Raw genomic sequence first — 15,625 nt, 5'->3', positions numbered from 1 at the left:
TGCAGATTTCGGCAACGAAAATCCAACAAAAAGCTCAATCGACGATCATTCCAGCGAGCAAATTCAACCGCGCACAGCGATACACACTTGAACGAACGCCCTAAACACGTCGGGGAATTTATTCATGAAGGCAGTGAAACTCGCGCTCGCGCGCATTGTCATAGTACAGCCCCACCGTGTCGCGGCTCGCGTTATATATATATATATATATATATATATATATATATATATATATATAGCGAGAGAGAGAGAGAGAGAGAGAGAGAGAGAGAGAGAGAGAGAGCATACACACGTATAACCGGCTGTGCAGAGCCGGCTTTGAAACTTTGCGCGGCGCGGAACGTCATCACTTTCGCTCTCCTCCGGCTGTAATGTTTATGCATAGTAGCGGGAAAACTTTCTTGAGGCGCCGCGCGAGAAACTATCGCTCTCGTGTATGTATATAGCTACCGAACGCACTTTCGCTCTTTCGATATCGTCGCGAGTGCGCTAGTATTAGTAGCTCTCTCTCTCTCTCTCTCTCACTCTCTCTCTCTCTCTCTCTCTCTCTCTCTCTCCCCCTCTTGGCCAGGTGTCGATTGCCGGCGGAGAGTCGCGTAAAGTGGTCGGCGAACCGCGGACACTTTGCGCAAGTTAAGGTACATATAGCGGCGCTGATGTCGTTCGCGTGTGGGTGACGAGGTGAGTGAGCTTTTGGGAATTTTAATAGACCGCAGTGTAATTGTGCCTGTTAGAGTTGAGAGTTTCGATGGTCGATCGTTTTTATTTAAATATTCGGATTTGCGGCGCAAGGGAGAATGTTTGTGAAATTCATGCATTTTTAACGTTTTTCAACTTATTTTGGGTGCAAGGACGTTACTCGAAAGTAACAGCGAATCCGACTCTTGTGTCGCTGGGAATGCTACTCTGCCGTGCTGGAATGTCTCTGGGAACATCGTTTCAGGAGGGTGTCGGAGTTCTAATGGTAGTCTTTTAATTCCATTTAGTCGAATCGCGACGCAAGACGCGGCGTATAAATTGATTGTCGGGCACAAAGAGAACGCCGCGCGAACGATTAACAAATTTATACAAAATTGAAAGTCTATTCTACTACTGGAGAAATCAGAGATTCGCGCAATCAAAAACAATAACCTTTAAAACTCAAATATCTTCGAAACGTAAAAGCATACTATCGATCCAAAAAAGAGTCTTCCCCCTCCCTCTCAAATAAAGCAAGTGCGAGTCCATGAGCTCCCGAAAGAGAGAGAGGAGCTTAACGCGGAAAAAGAAGCAATAACTTCTCGCAGGCGGAGTAAATCGAAATCGTTTAGGATAAGGCCGGCGCTCGGAGGGATATGAAATCCAGTCGCGCTACTGCAGCTGCAGAGAGACGAAATTCAGAAAGCACCACGCGCTCTGTCTAGCTCCTACTCTATATATACTCTATATCTCGAGAGTGTATTGATGGACAGGAGCAGCGGCGTCGCTTTCTGCGAGATACAGATACCGGAAATACGCAAGAAAGTACTTTAAAACGCATCAGTTTGCGCTCACTCTCTCTCTCTCTCTCTCTCTCTCTCTCTCTCTCTCTCTCTCTCGCTCGCTCGCGTGTGTACAGCCTTGGGCGCATTCGCTGACGTGTGGTGAGTCTGTGCACGACTGATACACATACATTCAAACCGGTGCGGATAGAGCGCATACAACGCGTGGGCGTTCGTTGCAGGAAGTTTCGCCTCGTGTCGCTGAAATTGCGTCACAGCCTGCGGGAGCTTGTAAGCCGTGCATGTGTGTGTGGGAGAAAAATCCGATGACGGCGAGCGCATGTAGGTTCGTTTCGTCAGAGCTCAGAAAGTGAGACCTATCGGCGATTCGATGATAATTCTGCGCTGATAAACCTCTCGAAAACTCGGACTCAGCACTTCCCAAAGCTGAGGATACAATTAAATGCGGCCGAAAGCTTGAATCGCGCTGAGAGCGCACACTGCCGCCGCTTCATAAATCTCGGCTCGCTCTCCTCTCTCGAGGAAATCCGTCGACACCCTCAATCTCCTCTCTAATCGCAACTGCGGCAAACAACTGCGCACAATTTCGAGCTTTTTTCTCTCTCTTACTCACGAGAGAGCGCGAATCAGACGCAGCTGCAGCGCTGAAAATGAAGAGCTCGCCGCTAAAGTGGCCGCGCGCGAAACTGTGTCTCTGTGGCAGCAGGGGCTTGCGCGACACACTCGAGCACAGCCGTCAGCCAGTACCTACACACACACACACAGACAGCTCTCGCCCCGGCACTTTACAGCCCCCTTACTCGCGCGCACTAGTGTGTCTCACCTTTCTATACAGTTACCCTCCGTCCCTCCTTCTCTCTCTCTCTCTCTCTCTCTCTCTCTCTCTCTCTCTCTCTCTCTTTGTCGTCACAGAGAGAGAGAGAGAGAGAGAGAGAGAGAGAGAGAGAGCGCAGCAGCAGGGCGATGGGGGAGCGCGCGCGAAACGGGGCCGCGAGTCATTCAGGAAGGCGCTGCTGCTGCTGGGGTCGTCTGGCAAGGACGAGGGCGCGAGTAGTAGAAGGGTTTTACGACCCTCGCTTTACTCTCGCTCGAGTGGATGACGCGCCGCAGACGATATTGGGGCAGGTCTGGCGCGACGGCTGCTGCCCGCATTATTACCCGCGTAGTAGCTAGGGGAGATGGCTATAAAGACGCCGCCGCCGCCGCCGCCCCGTATTTATGCATACGTTACAGCGCATAGGGGGGGGGGCTATCAGTCGCGATTCGATTTTGCGGGCACCGCGCGCACCGCCGATATTTCATTAGGGAAAGATGGATCGGGAAATCGATTACGACGATGCGCCGCATGATGCTGCGCTATATATACGCGAAATTGTTTAGCCGAGCGGTGTAATCGCTGCGCGCTGCGGTTATACTTTCATTGGGAAATCTGCCGAGCGGAAGATTTATCGCGAGAGCGACGCGTATGAGGTAATTTTTTTCTCTGCCTTTTTTCAGCGAAGACGCCGGCGTATCCGAAAATAATATTCTCTCCGCTCTGAGATTGGAATTTTCGACGGCAGAGCTGGTATTACGTGACGCGTGTGATGAGAGCAAGGCTAGAGAAGGAGCTTGCGTTATATTCGTCAGTAGTAGCAGCCGGTAATGCTCGGACGATTCGCGGTATGATCCGCAAAAATCAATCGTAAATACTCAACAAAAAATCATCGAGTTTTTAATAATTCACAACGCACGCGCATACAAAAGGCAATATCTCGTCCCATCTCGCAAATCGAGTTTAATCCCGATATCAGCAGCGGGAAATATACAAACCGATCAAATGGATATATCGGCACACATATTTCGTAATCGGCAGATAACACAGCAGCAATACACACACACACACACACACACACACACACAGAGCCGAGGACAAGGCTAATAACGGCGGAATCGAGAGGCAGCCCGAAATTTTGCGCGCTTTCGAGTGCGCGCATCGCTCGTATTGTGTGTATAGACGCTCGGCGTCGGCGGGCAGAATGACGCGAACGAATCCAATCGAGTCGAGTGCGGCTTTGGCTCTCAATGATGAGAGCCAGTGTGCGCTCACTGCGCGCGACGATTTTCGCGACGCACTTCATCGAGCGCGCGCGACGGACTGACATTTTGGGCAGATGTCAGCTTCTCTCACTCGAAAGCTGCCGATTTTTCCGACTAGCAAAACAGCGTGCGCTCGCTCGCTCGAGTGCAGCCGGATTCAAGTAGCCTTCACTGCATGATTCACGATTGTCGCCCGCGAGCGAAAAGATCATCCGCTATACTATGTTGGCGTCGAAATGGCGCGAGAGAGAGAGAGGGGGGGGGGCAATTTTCCGACGCGTCTTTTTGCGCGAAGTGGAGGGAACTCTTGAAAATTCCGGAATCAATTAGTCTCCGCGCGTGTGTGCCCCTGGATTTCGATGCGTGATTTGTAGCGCTGAAAATTTCGTTATCGATTATCGTGCGATTCGGAATGATTTCAGCGATAACGATTAGAATAACGAAGCAGCGACGCCGTGAGCCAGAGACGTACAGTGATAATGAAACGCTAACAGCGAAATTAACAAAGCGTTAGAAGCTAAAAGTCCCCGGCGAAGTAGGTAGCGGCCGAGAGCCAAGTCTCTCGTGCGGCAAAACAAGCAAAATCTTGCATCTCCCTCTTTCTCCCACTGCAGTATACATCTACATATACAGCCAGCAGAGACAGAGAGCCAGAGGCGACGGCGCCGGCGACGACGTCTGAGCTCGCATTTTCGAGCGCTATGGTACCGGGCCGATTACGCGCTCGCCATTAGCCCCGCGACGTAATCAACCTCTCTCTGCCTCCCTCTCTCCTTCTATATTCACGCGCCAGCAGTAGGTATACGTATATACCTAGAGAAAGGATCGCGAGGAGCTCCGGCGTGCGCATGTAGCTCACGTCCACAGAACTCTCCCGGGGGCTCACGTACCGGCTGCTGCTGCTGCTGTCCTTTCGCGCAGCCTGTGTGCGTGTGCGCCTGTGTGGGTGATGTGCGCGTACGGGCCGTTTATTAATGTGCGTGACTTCGGAGAGCGATTGCAGCGGTAAATGCTGCGCTGCGCCACTATGCTATATACATACGTATACCTACGAGCGAGAGGGAATAAGGTTAGCCGAGGTGCCGGACAAAGACGCTCTATGGCGCGCATAAATTGGAGCAGGGTTAGGACCAAGTGTATGGCCTGCCTAGTACACTTCGCGGTCAGCGATTACGCGCCGACACTTTTTTGATTTATTACACAGACTCCGCATACGCGAGCGTTGTTGCTGCTGTTGTTGGGATGATGAGCGATCTACCGATTTGTTGCAGGTATACGTGTGCGGCAATGATGATGATGATGATGACGGCGAAACAAAGGATAGGCGCGTTCCGCTGATATCAATTATGCCGACGAGGATGTACGTGTAGCTACTGTCTGCTCTCTGCGAGTTATTTCTATGATTTGATTATGCAGATTGATTTGCGTTCAGGGCTGAAAAATTTTCGCGGTGCACAAAGACAGGCGCGCGCGCGCGCGTTATTTATACACTTGATTTACGTAATAAGCCGCGCAATTATGCCGAGCCGCTCTGCCATTATCGAGAGAGAGAGAGAGAGAGAGAGAGAGAGAGAGAGAGAGAGAGAGAGAACTGGGAGAAACGGAGAGGATCTCTGTGGCAAAAGGCGATTAGAAATGCAAAACCGCGCGGCATAAGACGCGAGCTGAGCGAGCCGAATATAACCGTTAAGTGGAGCAGATTCAATGCGCGAGATTTTCAGGAAAATATATGCGTACGTACGTCTATCTATCGCAATAAATCTCCCGCACACACAGCGCGCAGGTACCTGCAGAAAGTGCAAATCGAGGTACACATCTTTTGCAACACATGCTTTTATACGACTGCGTGGCGTCATTCTGCAAACTCTGTGTTATTTCCAAGTATCACCCACACACCATCACGGCGTTAAATTTTGACCTCATCGACTTTTATCTCGAAATTTTCGAACCGAGTAGAAGCGCAATAGCAAAAACGGCCAAAGACACAGAGAGAGAGATAGAGAGAGAGAGAGAGAGAGAGAGAGAGAGAGAGAGAGAGAGAGAGAGTGAGCTCGAAATTCAACGCACGCTCCGAGCGAGGCGGCAGAAACGCTTCGGCCCGGCGGTAGCAAGAGTTCACGAATCGCGCGTGACCCGGCAACTTCTCTCTCCGGCTCTCTTGCCGTTTGTTCCCTTCGCCTATTATAAGACGCGCGGCGACTGCTGCAGCGCAGGATCCTTTCGCCCTTTCTCCGCAGGCGGCGACCAATAAATTATGCGGGACCCGTGTGAGAGAGAGTGAGTGCGTCTTTTTACCTTTCTCGCGTTGCGCGCGCGCCTAGTTTCGTTATATTCACGCGCCTTTATCGCGCTTATAACGTGTGCGCGAGTGCACAGGCTCTGAGGATTGTGGAACGGGATACGTATGGGGAGATAATGTGCATTGTGCGTCGCGCGTTTGCGCAAGAGGCTGCGGTGAGATGGGTTTCGTTTTTTTTATACAATTACTGTATCAATAAGTTACTATAGTAAAAAAGGCACTTTTCTCCGAGGGCAAATATTTAAAAACGCCGGCAGCAAGTGGCGATGATTTACGATGTCAATTACAAGGAGGGTCCAAAAAATAGTAACGAGGAAGAGAAGTAGAGAGAAGTAACGTTACGACAGCTGGAAAAATCATCCCATTGTCTACTGTTTTCAACGACTGCAGGCTTAATAATTCATTGTTTCAAGAAGTACCCAGTCATTACGCGAACTTTGATGATTTTTGCCCGGCAAACTGAGCCCCAGAAATGAGAACAGCAATCGCTTTGTTTCCGACCAAATACACCGTATACACAACGCGTAGAACAATAAATGACTCCCTACCGCATATAAAGTTGCGCGTATGCTATAAACACGCATTTTCACAAGAGCTTCTTGTTCCCAACTGTCCCGCATAGCATATACGCGCACAACAATCGCATTTCTTCGGACTATTCGGATGACGACAATCGCATCGATATATAACGATCGCTTGATTGAAACATTCTTGCGACCGGGTCGGACATCGAAAATAGCGCAGCTGTACAAAGATTCAATCAGCAGAAATTGAATTTCAGCGCAAAACCGAGCAAAGTTCAAGCGAGATTCGCGGTGACCTTTTCCCATGCGCCGATCTCTCCTCGTCATATTTCAAGTTCCACTTGGCCGTTTACACGACAATAAATACACGGCGCGAGCACCGATCGCAAATATTATAATATAATAAATAAAGCAACTCGCCGCGGCGCGGGAGGAGAGGACACGCGCCGTACAAACAATGAGACAAAGAGAAGCTACCGTAGTGGCTTCTCTCTCTCGCTCGCTCTCCCGCGCACTTTATCGCCCTCACGATTGCGCGCGAGGAAAGTCTCTCTCGGAGATCGGGACCACGAGGCTGCTGCTGCTGCTGCACTCGCGCTACTTATTTCGCAGCGTGTGGCTGCCGCTGCGCGCGCTTGTGTGCAAAATGAGACACGTAGCGGCGGCCGGGAGAGCGCCATGGACGCTATTGTTCTAAAGTCGTGACAGCGCCGGGTCAGGAACGCGTGTACGTACGCCAGGGTGGAGATCCCTCTATCTCTTCCTTTTTCTTCTTTCTTCTTCATCCTCTTCTTCTTCTCTGGCTCCTTTACTTTTTTTGCTCTTTCGGCCACTCTCTCTCTCTCTCTTTCTCTCTCTTCGGCTGTACGTCTCTCTTTCTTAGAAGCGACATTTTCTAGATCGCAGATTCAGCTTTGTTTATTGCCTTTTTTCCGGCTGCTCTGATGCGCCTCTGTTGCACTGTGGGAAGGGAGCTTTCGCGGAAGTAAGGCGATGTTGCGTGCGTGGGTCGATTATCGATCGCAATTTGTTAGCTATGATCGTTAATTGTTCGTACAACGGTATGGTAAGATGAGTTTTAGTGCACTAAATCGAAAAGAATCGCCGTATTTTCTTTTCGAAAGAGGCTCGATCATATCCTGCCCGTGGCGAGTTTAGCATAATCATTTTTATAACCGCGATTCGCTGCCGATTCTTCTCAACCCCTCCTCCCAGCATCGGCCTTTTGTATCGCTGCAGTCCCTCCCCGCTCGCGCTCGCTCAGGTGCATTAGCATATCCCGAGCTTTCCTCCCGCGCGCGTCGACGACGATCGGCATCTTAATCTCCGGCGATAACGCATAGCGCGCGCGAGAGGGGCAGAGAGAGAGAGGGAGAGAGAGAGAGAGAGAGAGAGAGAGAGAGAGAGAGAGAGCGAATCGAGAGCCAACGGACCGTTTACAGGATTTCACGACTGTCCGATCCGAAGAATTTCGATTGTGTTGCAGCTGTACGCTATACGAGCTTCTTTACTTTTATTGTCCTTATACATGCAGCAGCGCTTGCACCGAGCAGAGCGTCTATATGTGTGTAGCTGTGTTATGTAAAGCGTGAAGGTATGTGCGCGCGGTTGCGTTTTAACGTTATTATTTTAGCGCTCCGGCGATGCGGAAGATTTGGCTTTTCTTATTGTTAGATTATTTCTTCTTTTCTTTTCTTCGACTATGCGGCGCGGCTTGTCTGTATACCTAATACTTTTTTCTCCCTCCCGAGCTGTTTATTGCGCGCGAGTTTACCAGCGATTGTAATCTCGGCTGTTTAAGGGTAAAGGCTCTATCCGCTGCGATTTATCCCGGATTTTCCACCGAGAGCGGTGAAGGTTTATTTGAAAAAATTTCCCATTCCAATATCCTAGAGTTTAAACTACATATATGTATACACAGAGGGAAACGAGGTCTATAAGCGCATCATAACGCGGAGGCGAGCACGACGACGTCATTCGACTGATAATCATCGGAGCAGCTTATATATTCGGTAACTAGACACGCTGATATAGCCTCGGGCTTATGGGTTAAGGAGGGCGGCTTCGTCTATACGAACGTATGCCGACGACGACGTCGATCTTCACCGCAACGCTGCTGCTGCTGCTGCTGCTGCTGCTGCACGACGACGACGATGCAAAATCAGCGCGACGAGCTCGTCGGGTGTGTATAAGGAAATTGAGGAAGCGCCGAGGCGCAACGAGGGATAAGGCGGCCGTCTCGCTCGCTACTGCACGGGAGATGAGGGTAAGACGTATTAGGGGCAATGGCTGAGGCTGATTTCAATGATGAAATTCGCCGCGGACGAGATTGCGAGCGAGCGAGGGAGAAAGCTTTTTTTTTAGTAAAATACTCGAAATAATTCTAAAGTGCTTAATACGCGCTGCGAGCATTAAGCCGTTAAAACCTTTCCCTATCCAGCTTCACCCCCGCGACCGAAAAAAAACAGCCGAGTCTCCCTCGCGAACGTAAAGAAGCGGCAGCAGACGGCGAGTGTGTATACGTATATGGAGTCGCGGAGGACCGAATAAAAGCGAGAGGGAGAATATAAAACTCGAGAAAGAGAAAAAGACTGCACACGGACGGATCGACGGTGCGCTATATAATGTCACACTGCCGCGCGGTGCTGCGTTCCTAGAAGCCTCCGTACGCTGAAATTAGATTACCACGGGATTGCCGTCCGCCTTCTCCTCCTCCTCGAGACTTGCTGGCTGTATATAGGTATATACGTATAGGATGAAGCGAGAGGGAGAGAGAAAGAGACGGACGGCAGAAAGCGAGTGGAAAAATCGTTCCTGCATCAAGCGACGTTCGCGTGTCATTGCGACACGTGGGCTGTATATTCGGCGCGCATCAGCTCATATGCGCTAGAATTCCTGGAGAAGTAGAGCGACACGCGCTGTGTTCTTAAGTATGTGTGTGTGTGTGTGTGTGTGTGCGCGCGCGCGCGAGCTTTTTTCTGTATCTTACGATGATGTCGATCAAAGAAAAAAAAGTGAAGAAACCGACATCGCCGAATTATCCCGTCATCAGCATCGATCCTATTCACGTACAGCTGGCGCGTACTCCAAAGAAAACCGCTATTTACCGCAGGCTCGCGCATCCGCGGCTCACTCGGAAAAATACGCCAGCGGCAGCTCGATAAAAGCCAGTCGTCGATAAATCGGCGCTCTCTACTCTCGCAAACAAGCCCGTAATGCAATCACGCGCTCCGCGCTCGAAATCCGCACACATCGCGCGACTACTTACTCTTTGTCGAGCAGTTATATGTGTAGCGAGAGAAAAGGAAATATCGCCTACGCAACTCCGGCGATCGACGATACGCGAGCCAGATAGCGCAAGCTCTTTATGCTCCGCGTGAGCTGAGAGTTTCGCAAGCGAACACGGCGTTCGCTCTCGCTTCTTGGAACGCGTATCCCCCGCTGCACGCACGATTTCGTTCTTCTGCTGTATACGTGTATGCATGTATGTATGGCGAGGAAGGAAAGTGTGCTGCGCGCTGCGAGGGAGTCTAGGGATGCACTTATGCATGGATGTATCTACGATTGTATGCAGCGCAGTGGTGATCTCGCAGGCGCTAAACGCGTTGCGGTCAGCTGCAAGAGAGAGGGAGAGTTTGTGGTCGGTCGGCAGAGGCTTCACCGCGGGAGGATACGCTATTAATTTTTACCCTACTCTGATGCCCGGGGATAGCGTGCGGATAGAAGAGCGTTGATGGGGAGTTTAGACTTGATTTTTGGTGGATCCTATGGGGACCACTTGGATAACTATGGAAAAATAAGTTATTTGATATATAGTGATTTTGACATACCTTATGGATGAAAGCGATGGTTGCACATAGTTTGAAGAAGATGGGGCCGCGGGGCATTGCTCGCCTGGACAGTTCCTTTCCGTTTCTACTATTTTCACGACTGTTCATTACGTCATCTCCGATGCTACACTACAATAAAGACATACATTCATTAGTTTGTTACATAAAAACAAGAGAATTGGTATCCTTAATTAGTTAAAATACAATTCAATTAAGAACGTACCCCCAAAAAAATCATCTCCCCCGTCATAGGTGCGAAAGCCAGAAACTAAGTCAGCGTAATGCAACCGCGCAATATGCACGCGTTTCGTGCACTTTCACGGCGAAATGATGAAAAAGAAGCGAGAGAGAGAGAGAGAGAGAGAGAGACCTACACGCGCGCACGAGTCTGCGAAGAGAGAGAGAGAGAGAGAGAGAGAGAGAGAGAGAGAGAGAGAGAGAGAAAGAGAAAAGCAGTAGAGAGCGAGAAAAAAGGCGAATCGCAGAGCCGCATTGTTCCGCGCTCAAACGTTCCCTCATTGTTATTCGCGGGTTCTCGGCTGAATTATCTGCTCCTCGCGCAGGGACGATCTGGCGAATTCTACGAAGCGCGCGAGCGAGCGCGCCACTTACGCGAGAGCCTCCTCTCCGCTTATGCGCGGGACAAGAGAATTTTTTACCCCCCCCCCCCCCCCGCCTCACCCGCTTTATCTCGCTCTTATCGCGTTAGAAATACTTTTCTTCAGAATCCTCAGGCTCGCGAGCTAACTGCGTTCGTGTGATTTTTTTTATTTCGCTCGCGAAGCCGAGTCTGCGCCTTTTTTTCGGCAGCCCTGCCGTGTAGAGTTTTTCTTTTTCGTCTCCGCTCTCGCTTTTGCCGAGCTTTATGCGCACGAGCTTAACAGCTTTCTGTATAATTGATAACTGTTGCGTTTGAAAATCTCCTTATTTATCCGCATATCCTCAGCACGACGCAGCCGTGAATAATATCCAAAAGCGCGTTGGGCACGCGGGTACACGATTAAGCTATTACAGTGAAAATATGCCATTTCCGATAGCACAGCCGGTGCAGTGACGATGAGAAAAAAATCGCCGAATGTTCTATGCATGTTCTCCTCGAGATTTTAACTCACACGCGGAGCCGCAACATGCACGCTTATGAGCTACGCAGAAAATTTACTGGCGCCTCGCCGATGCCGTGCGCGCAGTATCATTGCGCTTGCGCGAGCATTCGAATTTTCAGCGAGAGACTCTCCTTAATCAGCATTCATCTCGATCAAGCGAGGAGCCGCTGCGCCTGGCGCGAAAAACACGAAAACGCTATCCGTGTTTTCCTCCTCGGCGGCTCTTTCTCGGAGCTTTTTATCCGCTCGCATAAATTAACAGCCTCTCGGTTGGAAAACACGCGGCGCGAGTTTCTCTCTCAAAAGCGCATAAGATATTCGCGCGTGCGCGATTTTTTCGAAATTCCTGCCGCGCGAGGAGCGGTGTGTAATTTCAGAAAACGCGAAACTCGCGGCGCGCGATTTTAAATTCTTCCCCTACGCATACACAGGACGAGCAAACGCTTTACATCGCTTTCCTCTTATCCCGCTGGTTTATGGAATACCCGCTGCGGAATGAAGTATCGTGGCGTCTGTTTATTAGGGGTCAAGAGTCAGGCGATTAGTCATAAGAATACGTGCATACGTACGAAAATTATAGCGAGTAGAGCATTGAATTTAACCTAAGCCTGCTGCAGAGGGAATAGGCAGAATCGCACTGATTTACGCTTTTCCCAATCAGCAACATTACACGTATACAGACCTATACACTCCCCCTCTCTAAGCCACAATCAGATCCAGCCATTAGCGCGAGACTTCCCGGTCAAATATTTTAATTCCGTCCACTCACCGGGCAATAACCATTATTCACCAATTCCGTTAACAAGCTGAAATATCGCATTAAAATAATCCTCGAGAGCCGCGGCGCACGCGCGCGAGAGGGAGATACGAATCCATTAGACGGTAACAAATCAAATTAACAGGTTACGAGCCGGCGTAAGCTTTCTTTCTCGCTCATCCTTCTTCTTCGGGGGGAGAGAAAAAGAAACAGAGAAGCCGACAATATCTCTCGTGAATTGTACACGCACGAGCGCACGCATGCGCGAATGGAAATCCATTGGAGAGAGAAAAGCAGAGTCGCCCGCGAGCGATTCGTCTCGCGCGCAGCCCAAGACACACGGAGAGCTATTAATTATCGCTCGCGAGACGCGTTACATTAGAGATATTCGCCGAGCCGTTATATCTCTCGCGGTGAAATTAAGCCGTACATGCGGGACACGATGTAGGGAGAGAGAGAGAGAGAGAGAGAGAGAGAGAGAGAGAGAGAGAGAGAGAGAAGGAAGAGAGATATCCATGACGGCGAGAGTGCGTTAGGCTACCGATGCTGCGTTCGTCAAGCGTCGAGTTATTAATCCCGCCCTCGCGTGGATTCGAAAGTCCCGCCGCGCTTTTAAGAGTATTATCGGGGAGAAGCTTTGACATCCTGATGGAGGATAATGTGTGCTGCGGTTGTTTTTTCGGCGGCGAGAGAGAGAGAGAGAAGAGAGAGAGAGAGAGAGAGAGAGAGAGAGAGAGAGAGCGAGAGAGTTATCGCGGCCAGACGGCGTGAGAAATAAAACTGGGAGATCAGACGCGTGTTTATATGGTGGTGGTATACATATCGCTATGTATGGATTATGCGGTAACGTTGCTCGCGAGGGAACTGGCTTCGAGAGTTATGTAATGCAAATTAGGTCCTCGGAAATAATTATCGCCCGCGGAATTAATGAGATCGTGAAAAAATTTCAAAGTTACGCGTTTGTTTATCCCGACATTTTTTATGACTCACGTGTTCAGTCTGACTCATCGCCAATAAAAATTGCGAGTAGCATTACACTTGGTGTATATGCGCACATCAGCATTACCACACAGTGCAGCGACTAAAAATACGATGCGGCGACTGCATCCAAACAAAATAATCTTATCATGCAAATAATTCGCGCAGGCGGTTCAAAGAAACAAGTATAAAGAATCATCACTCGGCGGTGGTGACACACCTGCGTTCACACGACTCTATAGTATCCATCGCGAGTCATCATCCGCGTATATCAGTCGACGACGTGTCTAAATCAAAACAACAACCCCTGGCGATTGCAGTTGCGCGTGGCAACGGCAGCAGAAACTCGATGCGCAGCTCTCGCCGTTGCAACATCGCTCTCGGTAAACAAAAGCACGCGTGTCGCGGCTGAGAGAGAACAAGGCGATAAAAAGACACTCGGGCCAGCGTTTGCGCGGCTCAGGCTATACGGGAGTGTATAAAGGTGATGGTCCTTCAGCGCATTCCGCTAGAATGACGTGTAGGCGTCTTATGTGCTTATGCCAGACGCTTGTTGGGAAGCGCATGTGTAGGGTATATAACGTGCGAGAGCGAATTTTTTAATTTCCGAGAGTCAAAGGCCTGCGCGCGCGCACGAGCGTCGGAGTCGGGTGCAGGCAGATTACGAATCGTGAAGGATAGCATAATGGTTATCGCGTTTATGTGTGAATGAAAGCTGATGGTCTGATGACTTTGTAGGATGTATTTTTCGTCATCGCAGATTAAAGAATCAATCAATCTAATCATGCGAAAAATTAATTTTAACCGATTGTATGATTTTGAAAGCGAAAGATCACGAAAGAACCGATTCCCAGTCGGAACTCACACGCGTTCGAGCCACCCAGTCAAAATAGAATTTATCACCCGTGATATGTGCCTAAATGTCATAACGTCAGTATGGCGGACGGTAAATTTCATCCTCTGGAATTTTTACCTACGAGCTCACTCCGCTCTATACCCTCGAGTGCGTCCGAAAAAAAACTCTCCCTCGCAACATTTTTCCCGTTGCAGCGCGCACAGGTCTATCACTTACAAGTCGCGCGCGCCGCGGGAGCCATCGCATCCGCGACAAGGTAGCCCATACCCATCTGATGCGCGTGCGTATACGGTATCTATACACGGGCACCCATCAGGGGCACATCGCTGCAGTATACGCTATATCCAGGTAGACGTACTACCGCTTTAAAGAGAGAGAGAGAGAGAGAGAGAGAGAGAGAGAGAGAGAGAGAGAGAGAGAGGGAGTTCGGATCCATTTACCGCTCGGAGATTGTTTACAGGCGTGCGTGTCATAGGTCAGCGCAAAGCGAGCCGCCAACGCTGCTTCTCGTGCAGCATGTGCGGTTCATGCGGGTTATATAGTATATACCCCGAGATTTACGTCCGCGAATTTCCACGAGCATCGCGCGAGAGTGAGAGGGAGAGAGAGAGAGAGAGAGAGAGAGAGAGCTGCGCGAAGCTTGTTAAATGCCGCGTTATTTTCTTTCAATTACCGCGCCGAGGGAGCGTAAGGTCGGTGGCTTCCCGCTGGGATTATTATCGCCGCGAATATTTCGGATGGACGTCACTTCTCTTCACTGTGTCTTCCTCCTCCTTTTTCGGGCTTGTCTTCCTCGCGCAAGCGCGCTTGCCCTGTGTTTCTTATCTCCCGAGCTGAGCGAACGATCCTTTATTCTCGAAGCGTGCGACCGATGAAATATGGGTCAATGGATTGTTAAGGCTGACAAAACTACGCTGATGCGGGAGCTCGCGGCTGAGGGAGCGAGAGGGAGAGAGAGACAGCTTTTCAGATAGAAATTCGCAGAGAGCTGATGCTACTGTCGCTGTTTGTCAATTAAGTTTGTCTGTCATATGGATGAATGCCGCTGGGTATTTAAAGAACTCCGATGTAAGATTCGACGAGACTCGTGGCGCTGGTATACGTGTGGCGAAAATATGAGCAATTACCTAATTGAACTCTCTTGTTACACGCCGATCAAAAGGTTTTTTTATAATTATTCGGCTCTTTAGGTGAATCCAAGAAACTCAATGCTTCGAGAACGAGCTTTATGATTTATTTCGGAACTGTCGTAAAAATACTGCGCGTGCATTAAGTTGACAAACATTGACTGGTTATATTGACTTACCGCATACGTGTTCATTACTAGATTAGAGAAACATATGAAGAACTGGTATTCTGTTTGTTGGTATAAGCAATTTTGTCATTTCAAGAAAATCTCTCATGCCTTCAGGATCGCTATTCGCAATGAAAGCTTCAGCGTTGTAACTTTTTGCTTTTGCAGTCTTCGCTTTTACCGTGAGATATTTTCTTAACCTTTATTATAAATCCAAAATTACAAAAAAGAAAAATCAATCAAGTACTCTATTTAATTTAATAGGACATGACAGACCCACTTTTTGAAGAATGTGCTAAATCCTATGTATTTTCACACTTTTTATGAAACGACTTTCTTCTTATCTTGTGTAGAAAGTATTTTCAAACTGACCGAGTCTGAAAGATCTTGTGCATTTCAAACCAGTTTCCTGAGAGAATTGGGT

The 15,625-nt window shown here is 49.4% G+C and overlaps 1 protein-coding gene across 1 annotated transcript in view; it reads right to left on the bottom strand.

Moving 5' to 3' along the window:
• The window catches only part of LOC100119619 (protein tramtrack, beta isoform), a 215,712-nt gene that overhangs the window by 122,268 nt on the left and 77,819 nt on the right, over window positions 1–15,625 (bottom strand). The window contains exon 4 of the mRNA XM_031927271.2: window positions 10,214–10,342. The gene's annotated coding sequence lies outside the window, so the exon portion shown is untranslated. The remainder of the gene's footprint in view (window positions 1–10,213; window positions 10,343–15,625) is intronic.

This window comes from Nasonia vitripennis, chromosome 3 (assembly GCF_009193385.2).
Source record: "Nasonia vitripennis strain AsymCx chromosome 3, Nvit_psr_1.1, whole genome shotgun sequence".
Lineage (NCBI taxonomy): Eukaryota > Metazoa > Arthropoda > Insecta > Hymenoptera > Pteromalidae > Nasonia > Nasonia vitripennis.
Note: the sequence above shows the minus strand (reverse complement) of the source record. Positions and strands in the feature narration are given on the sequence as shown.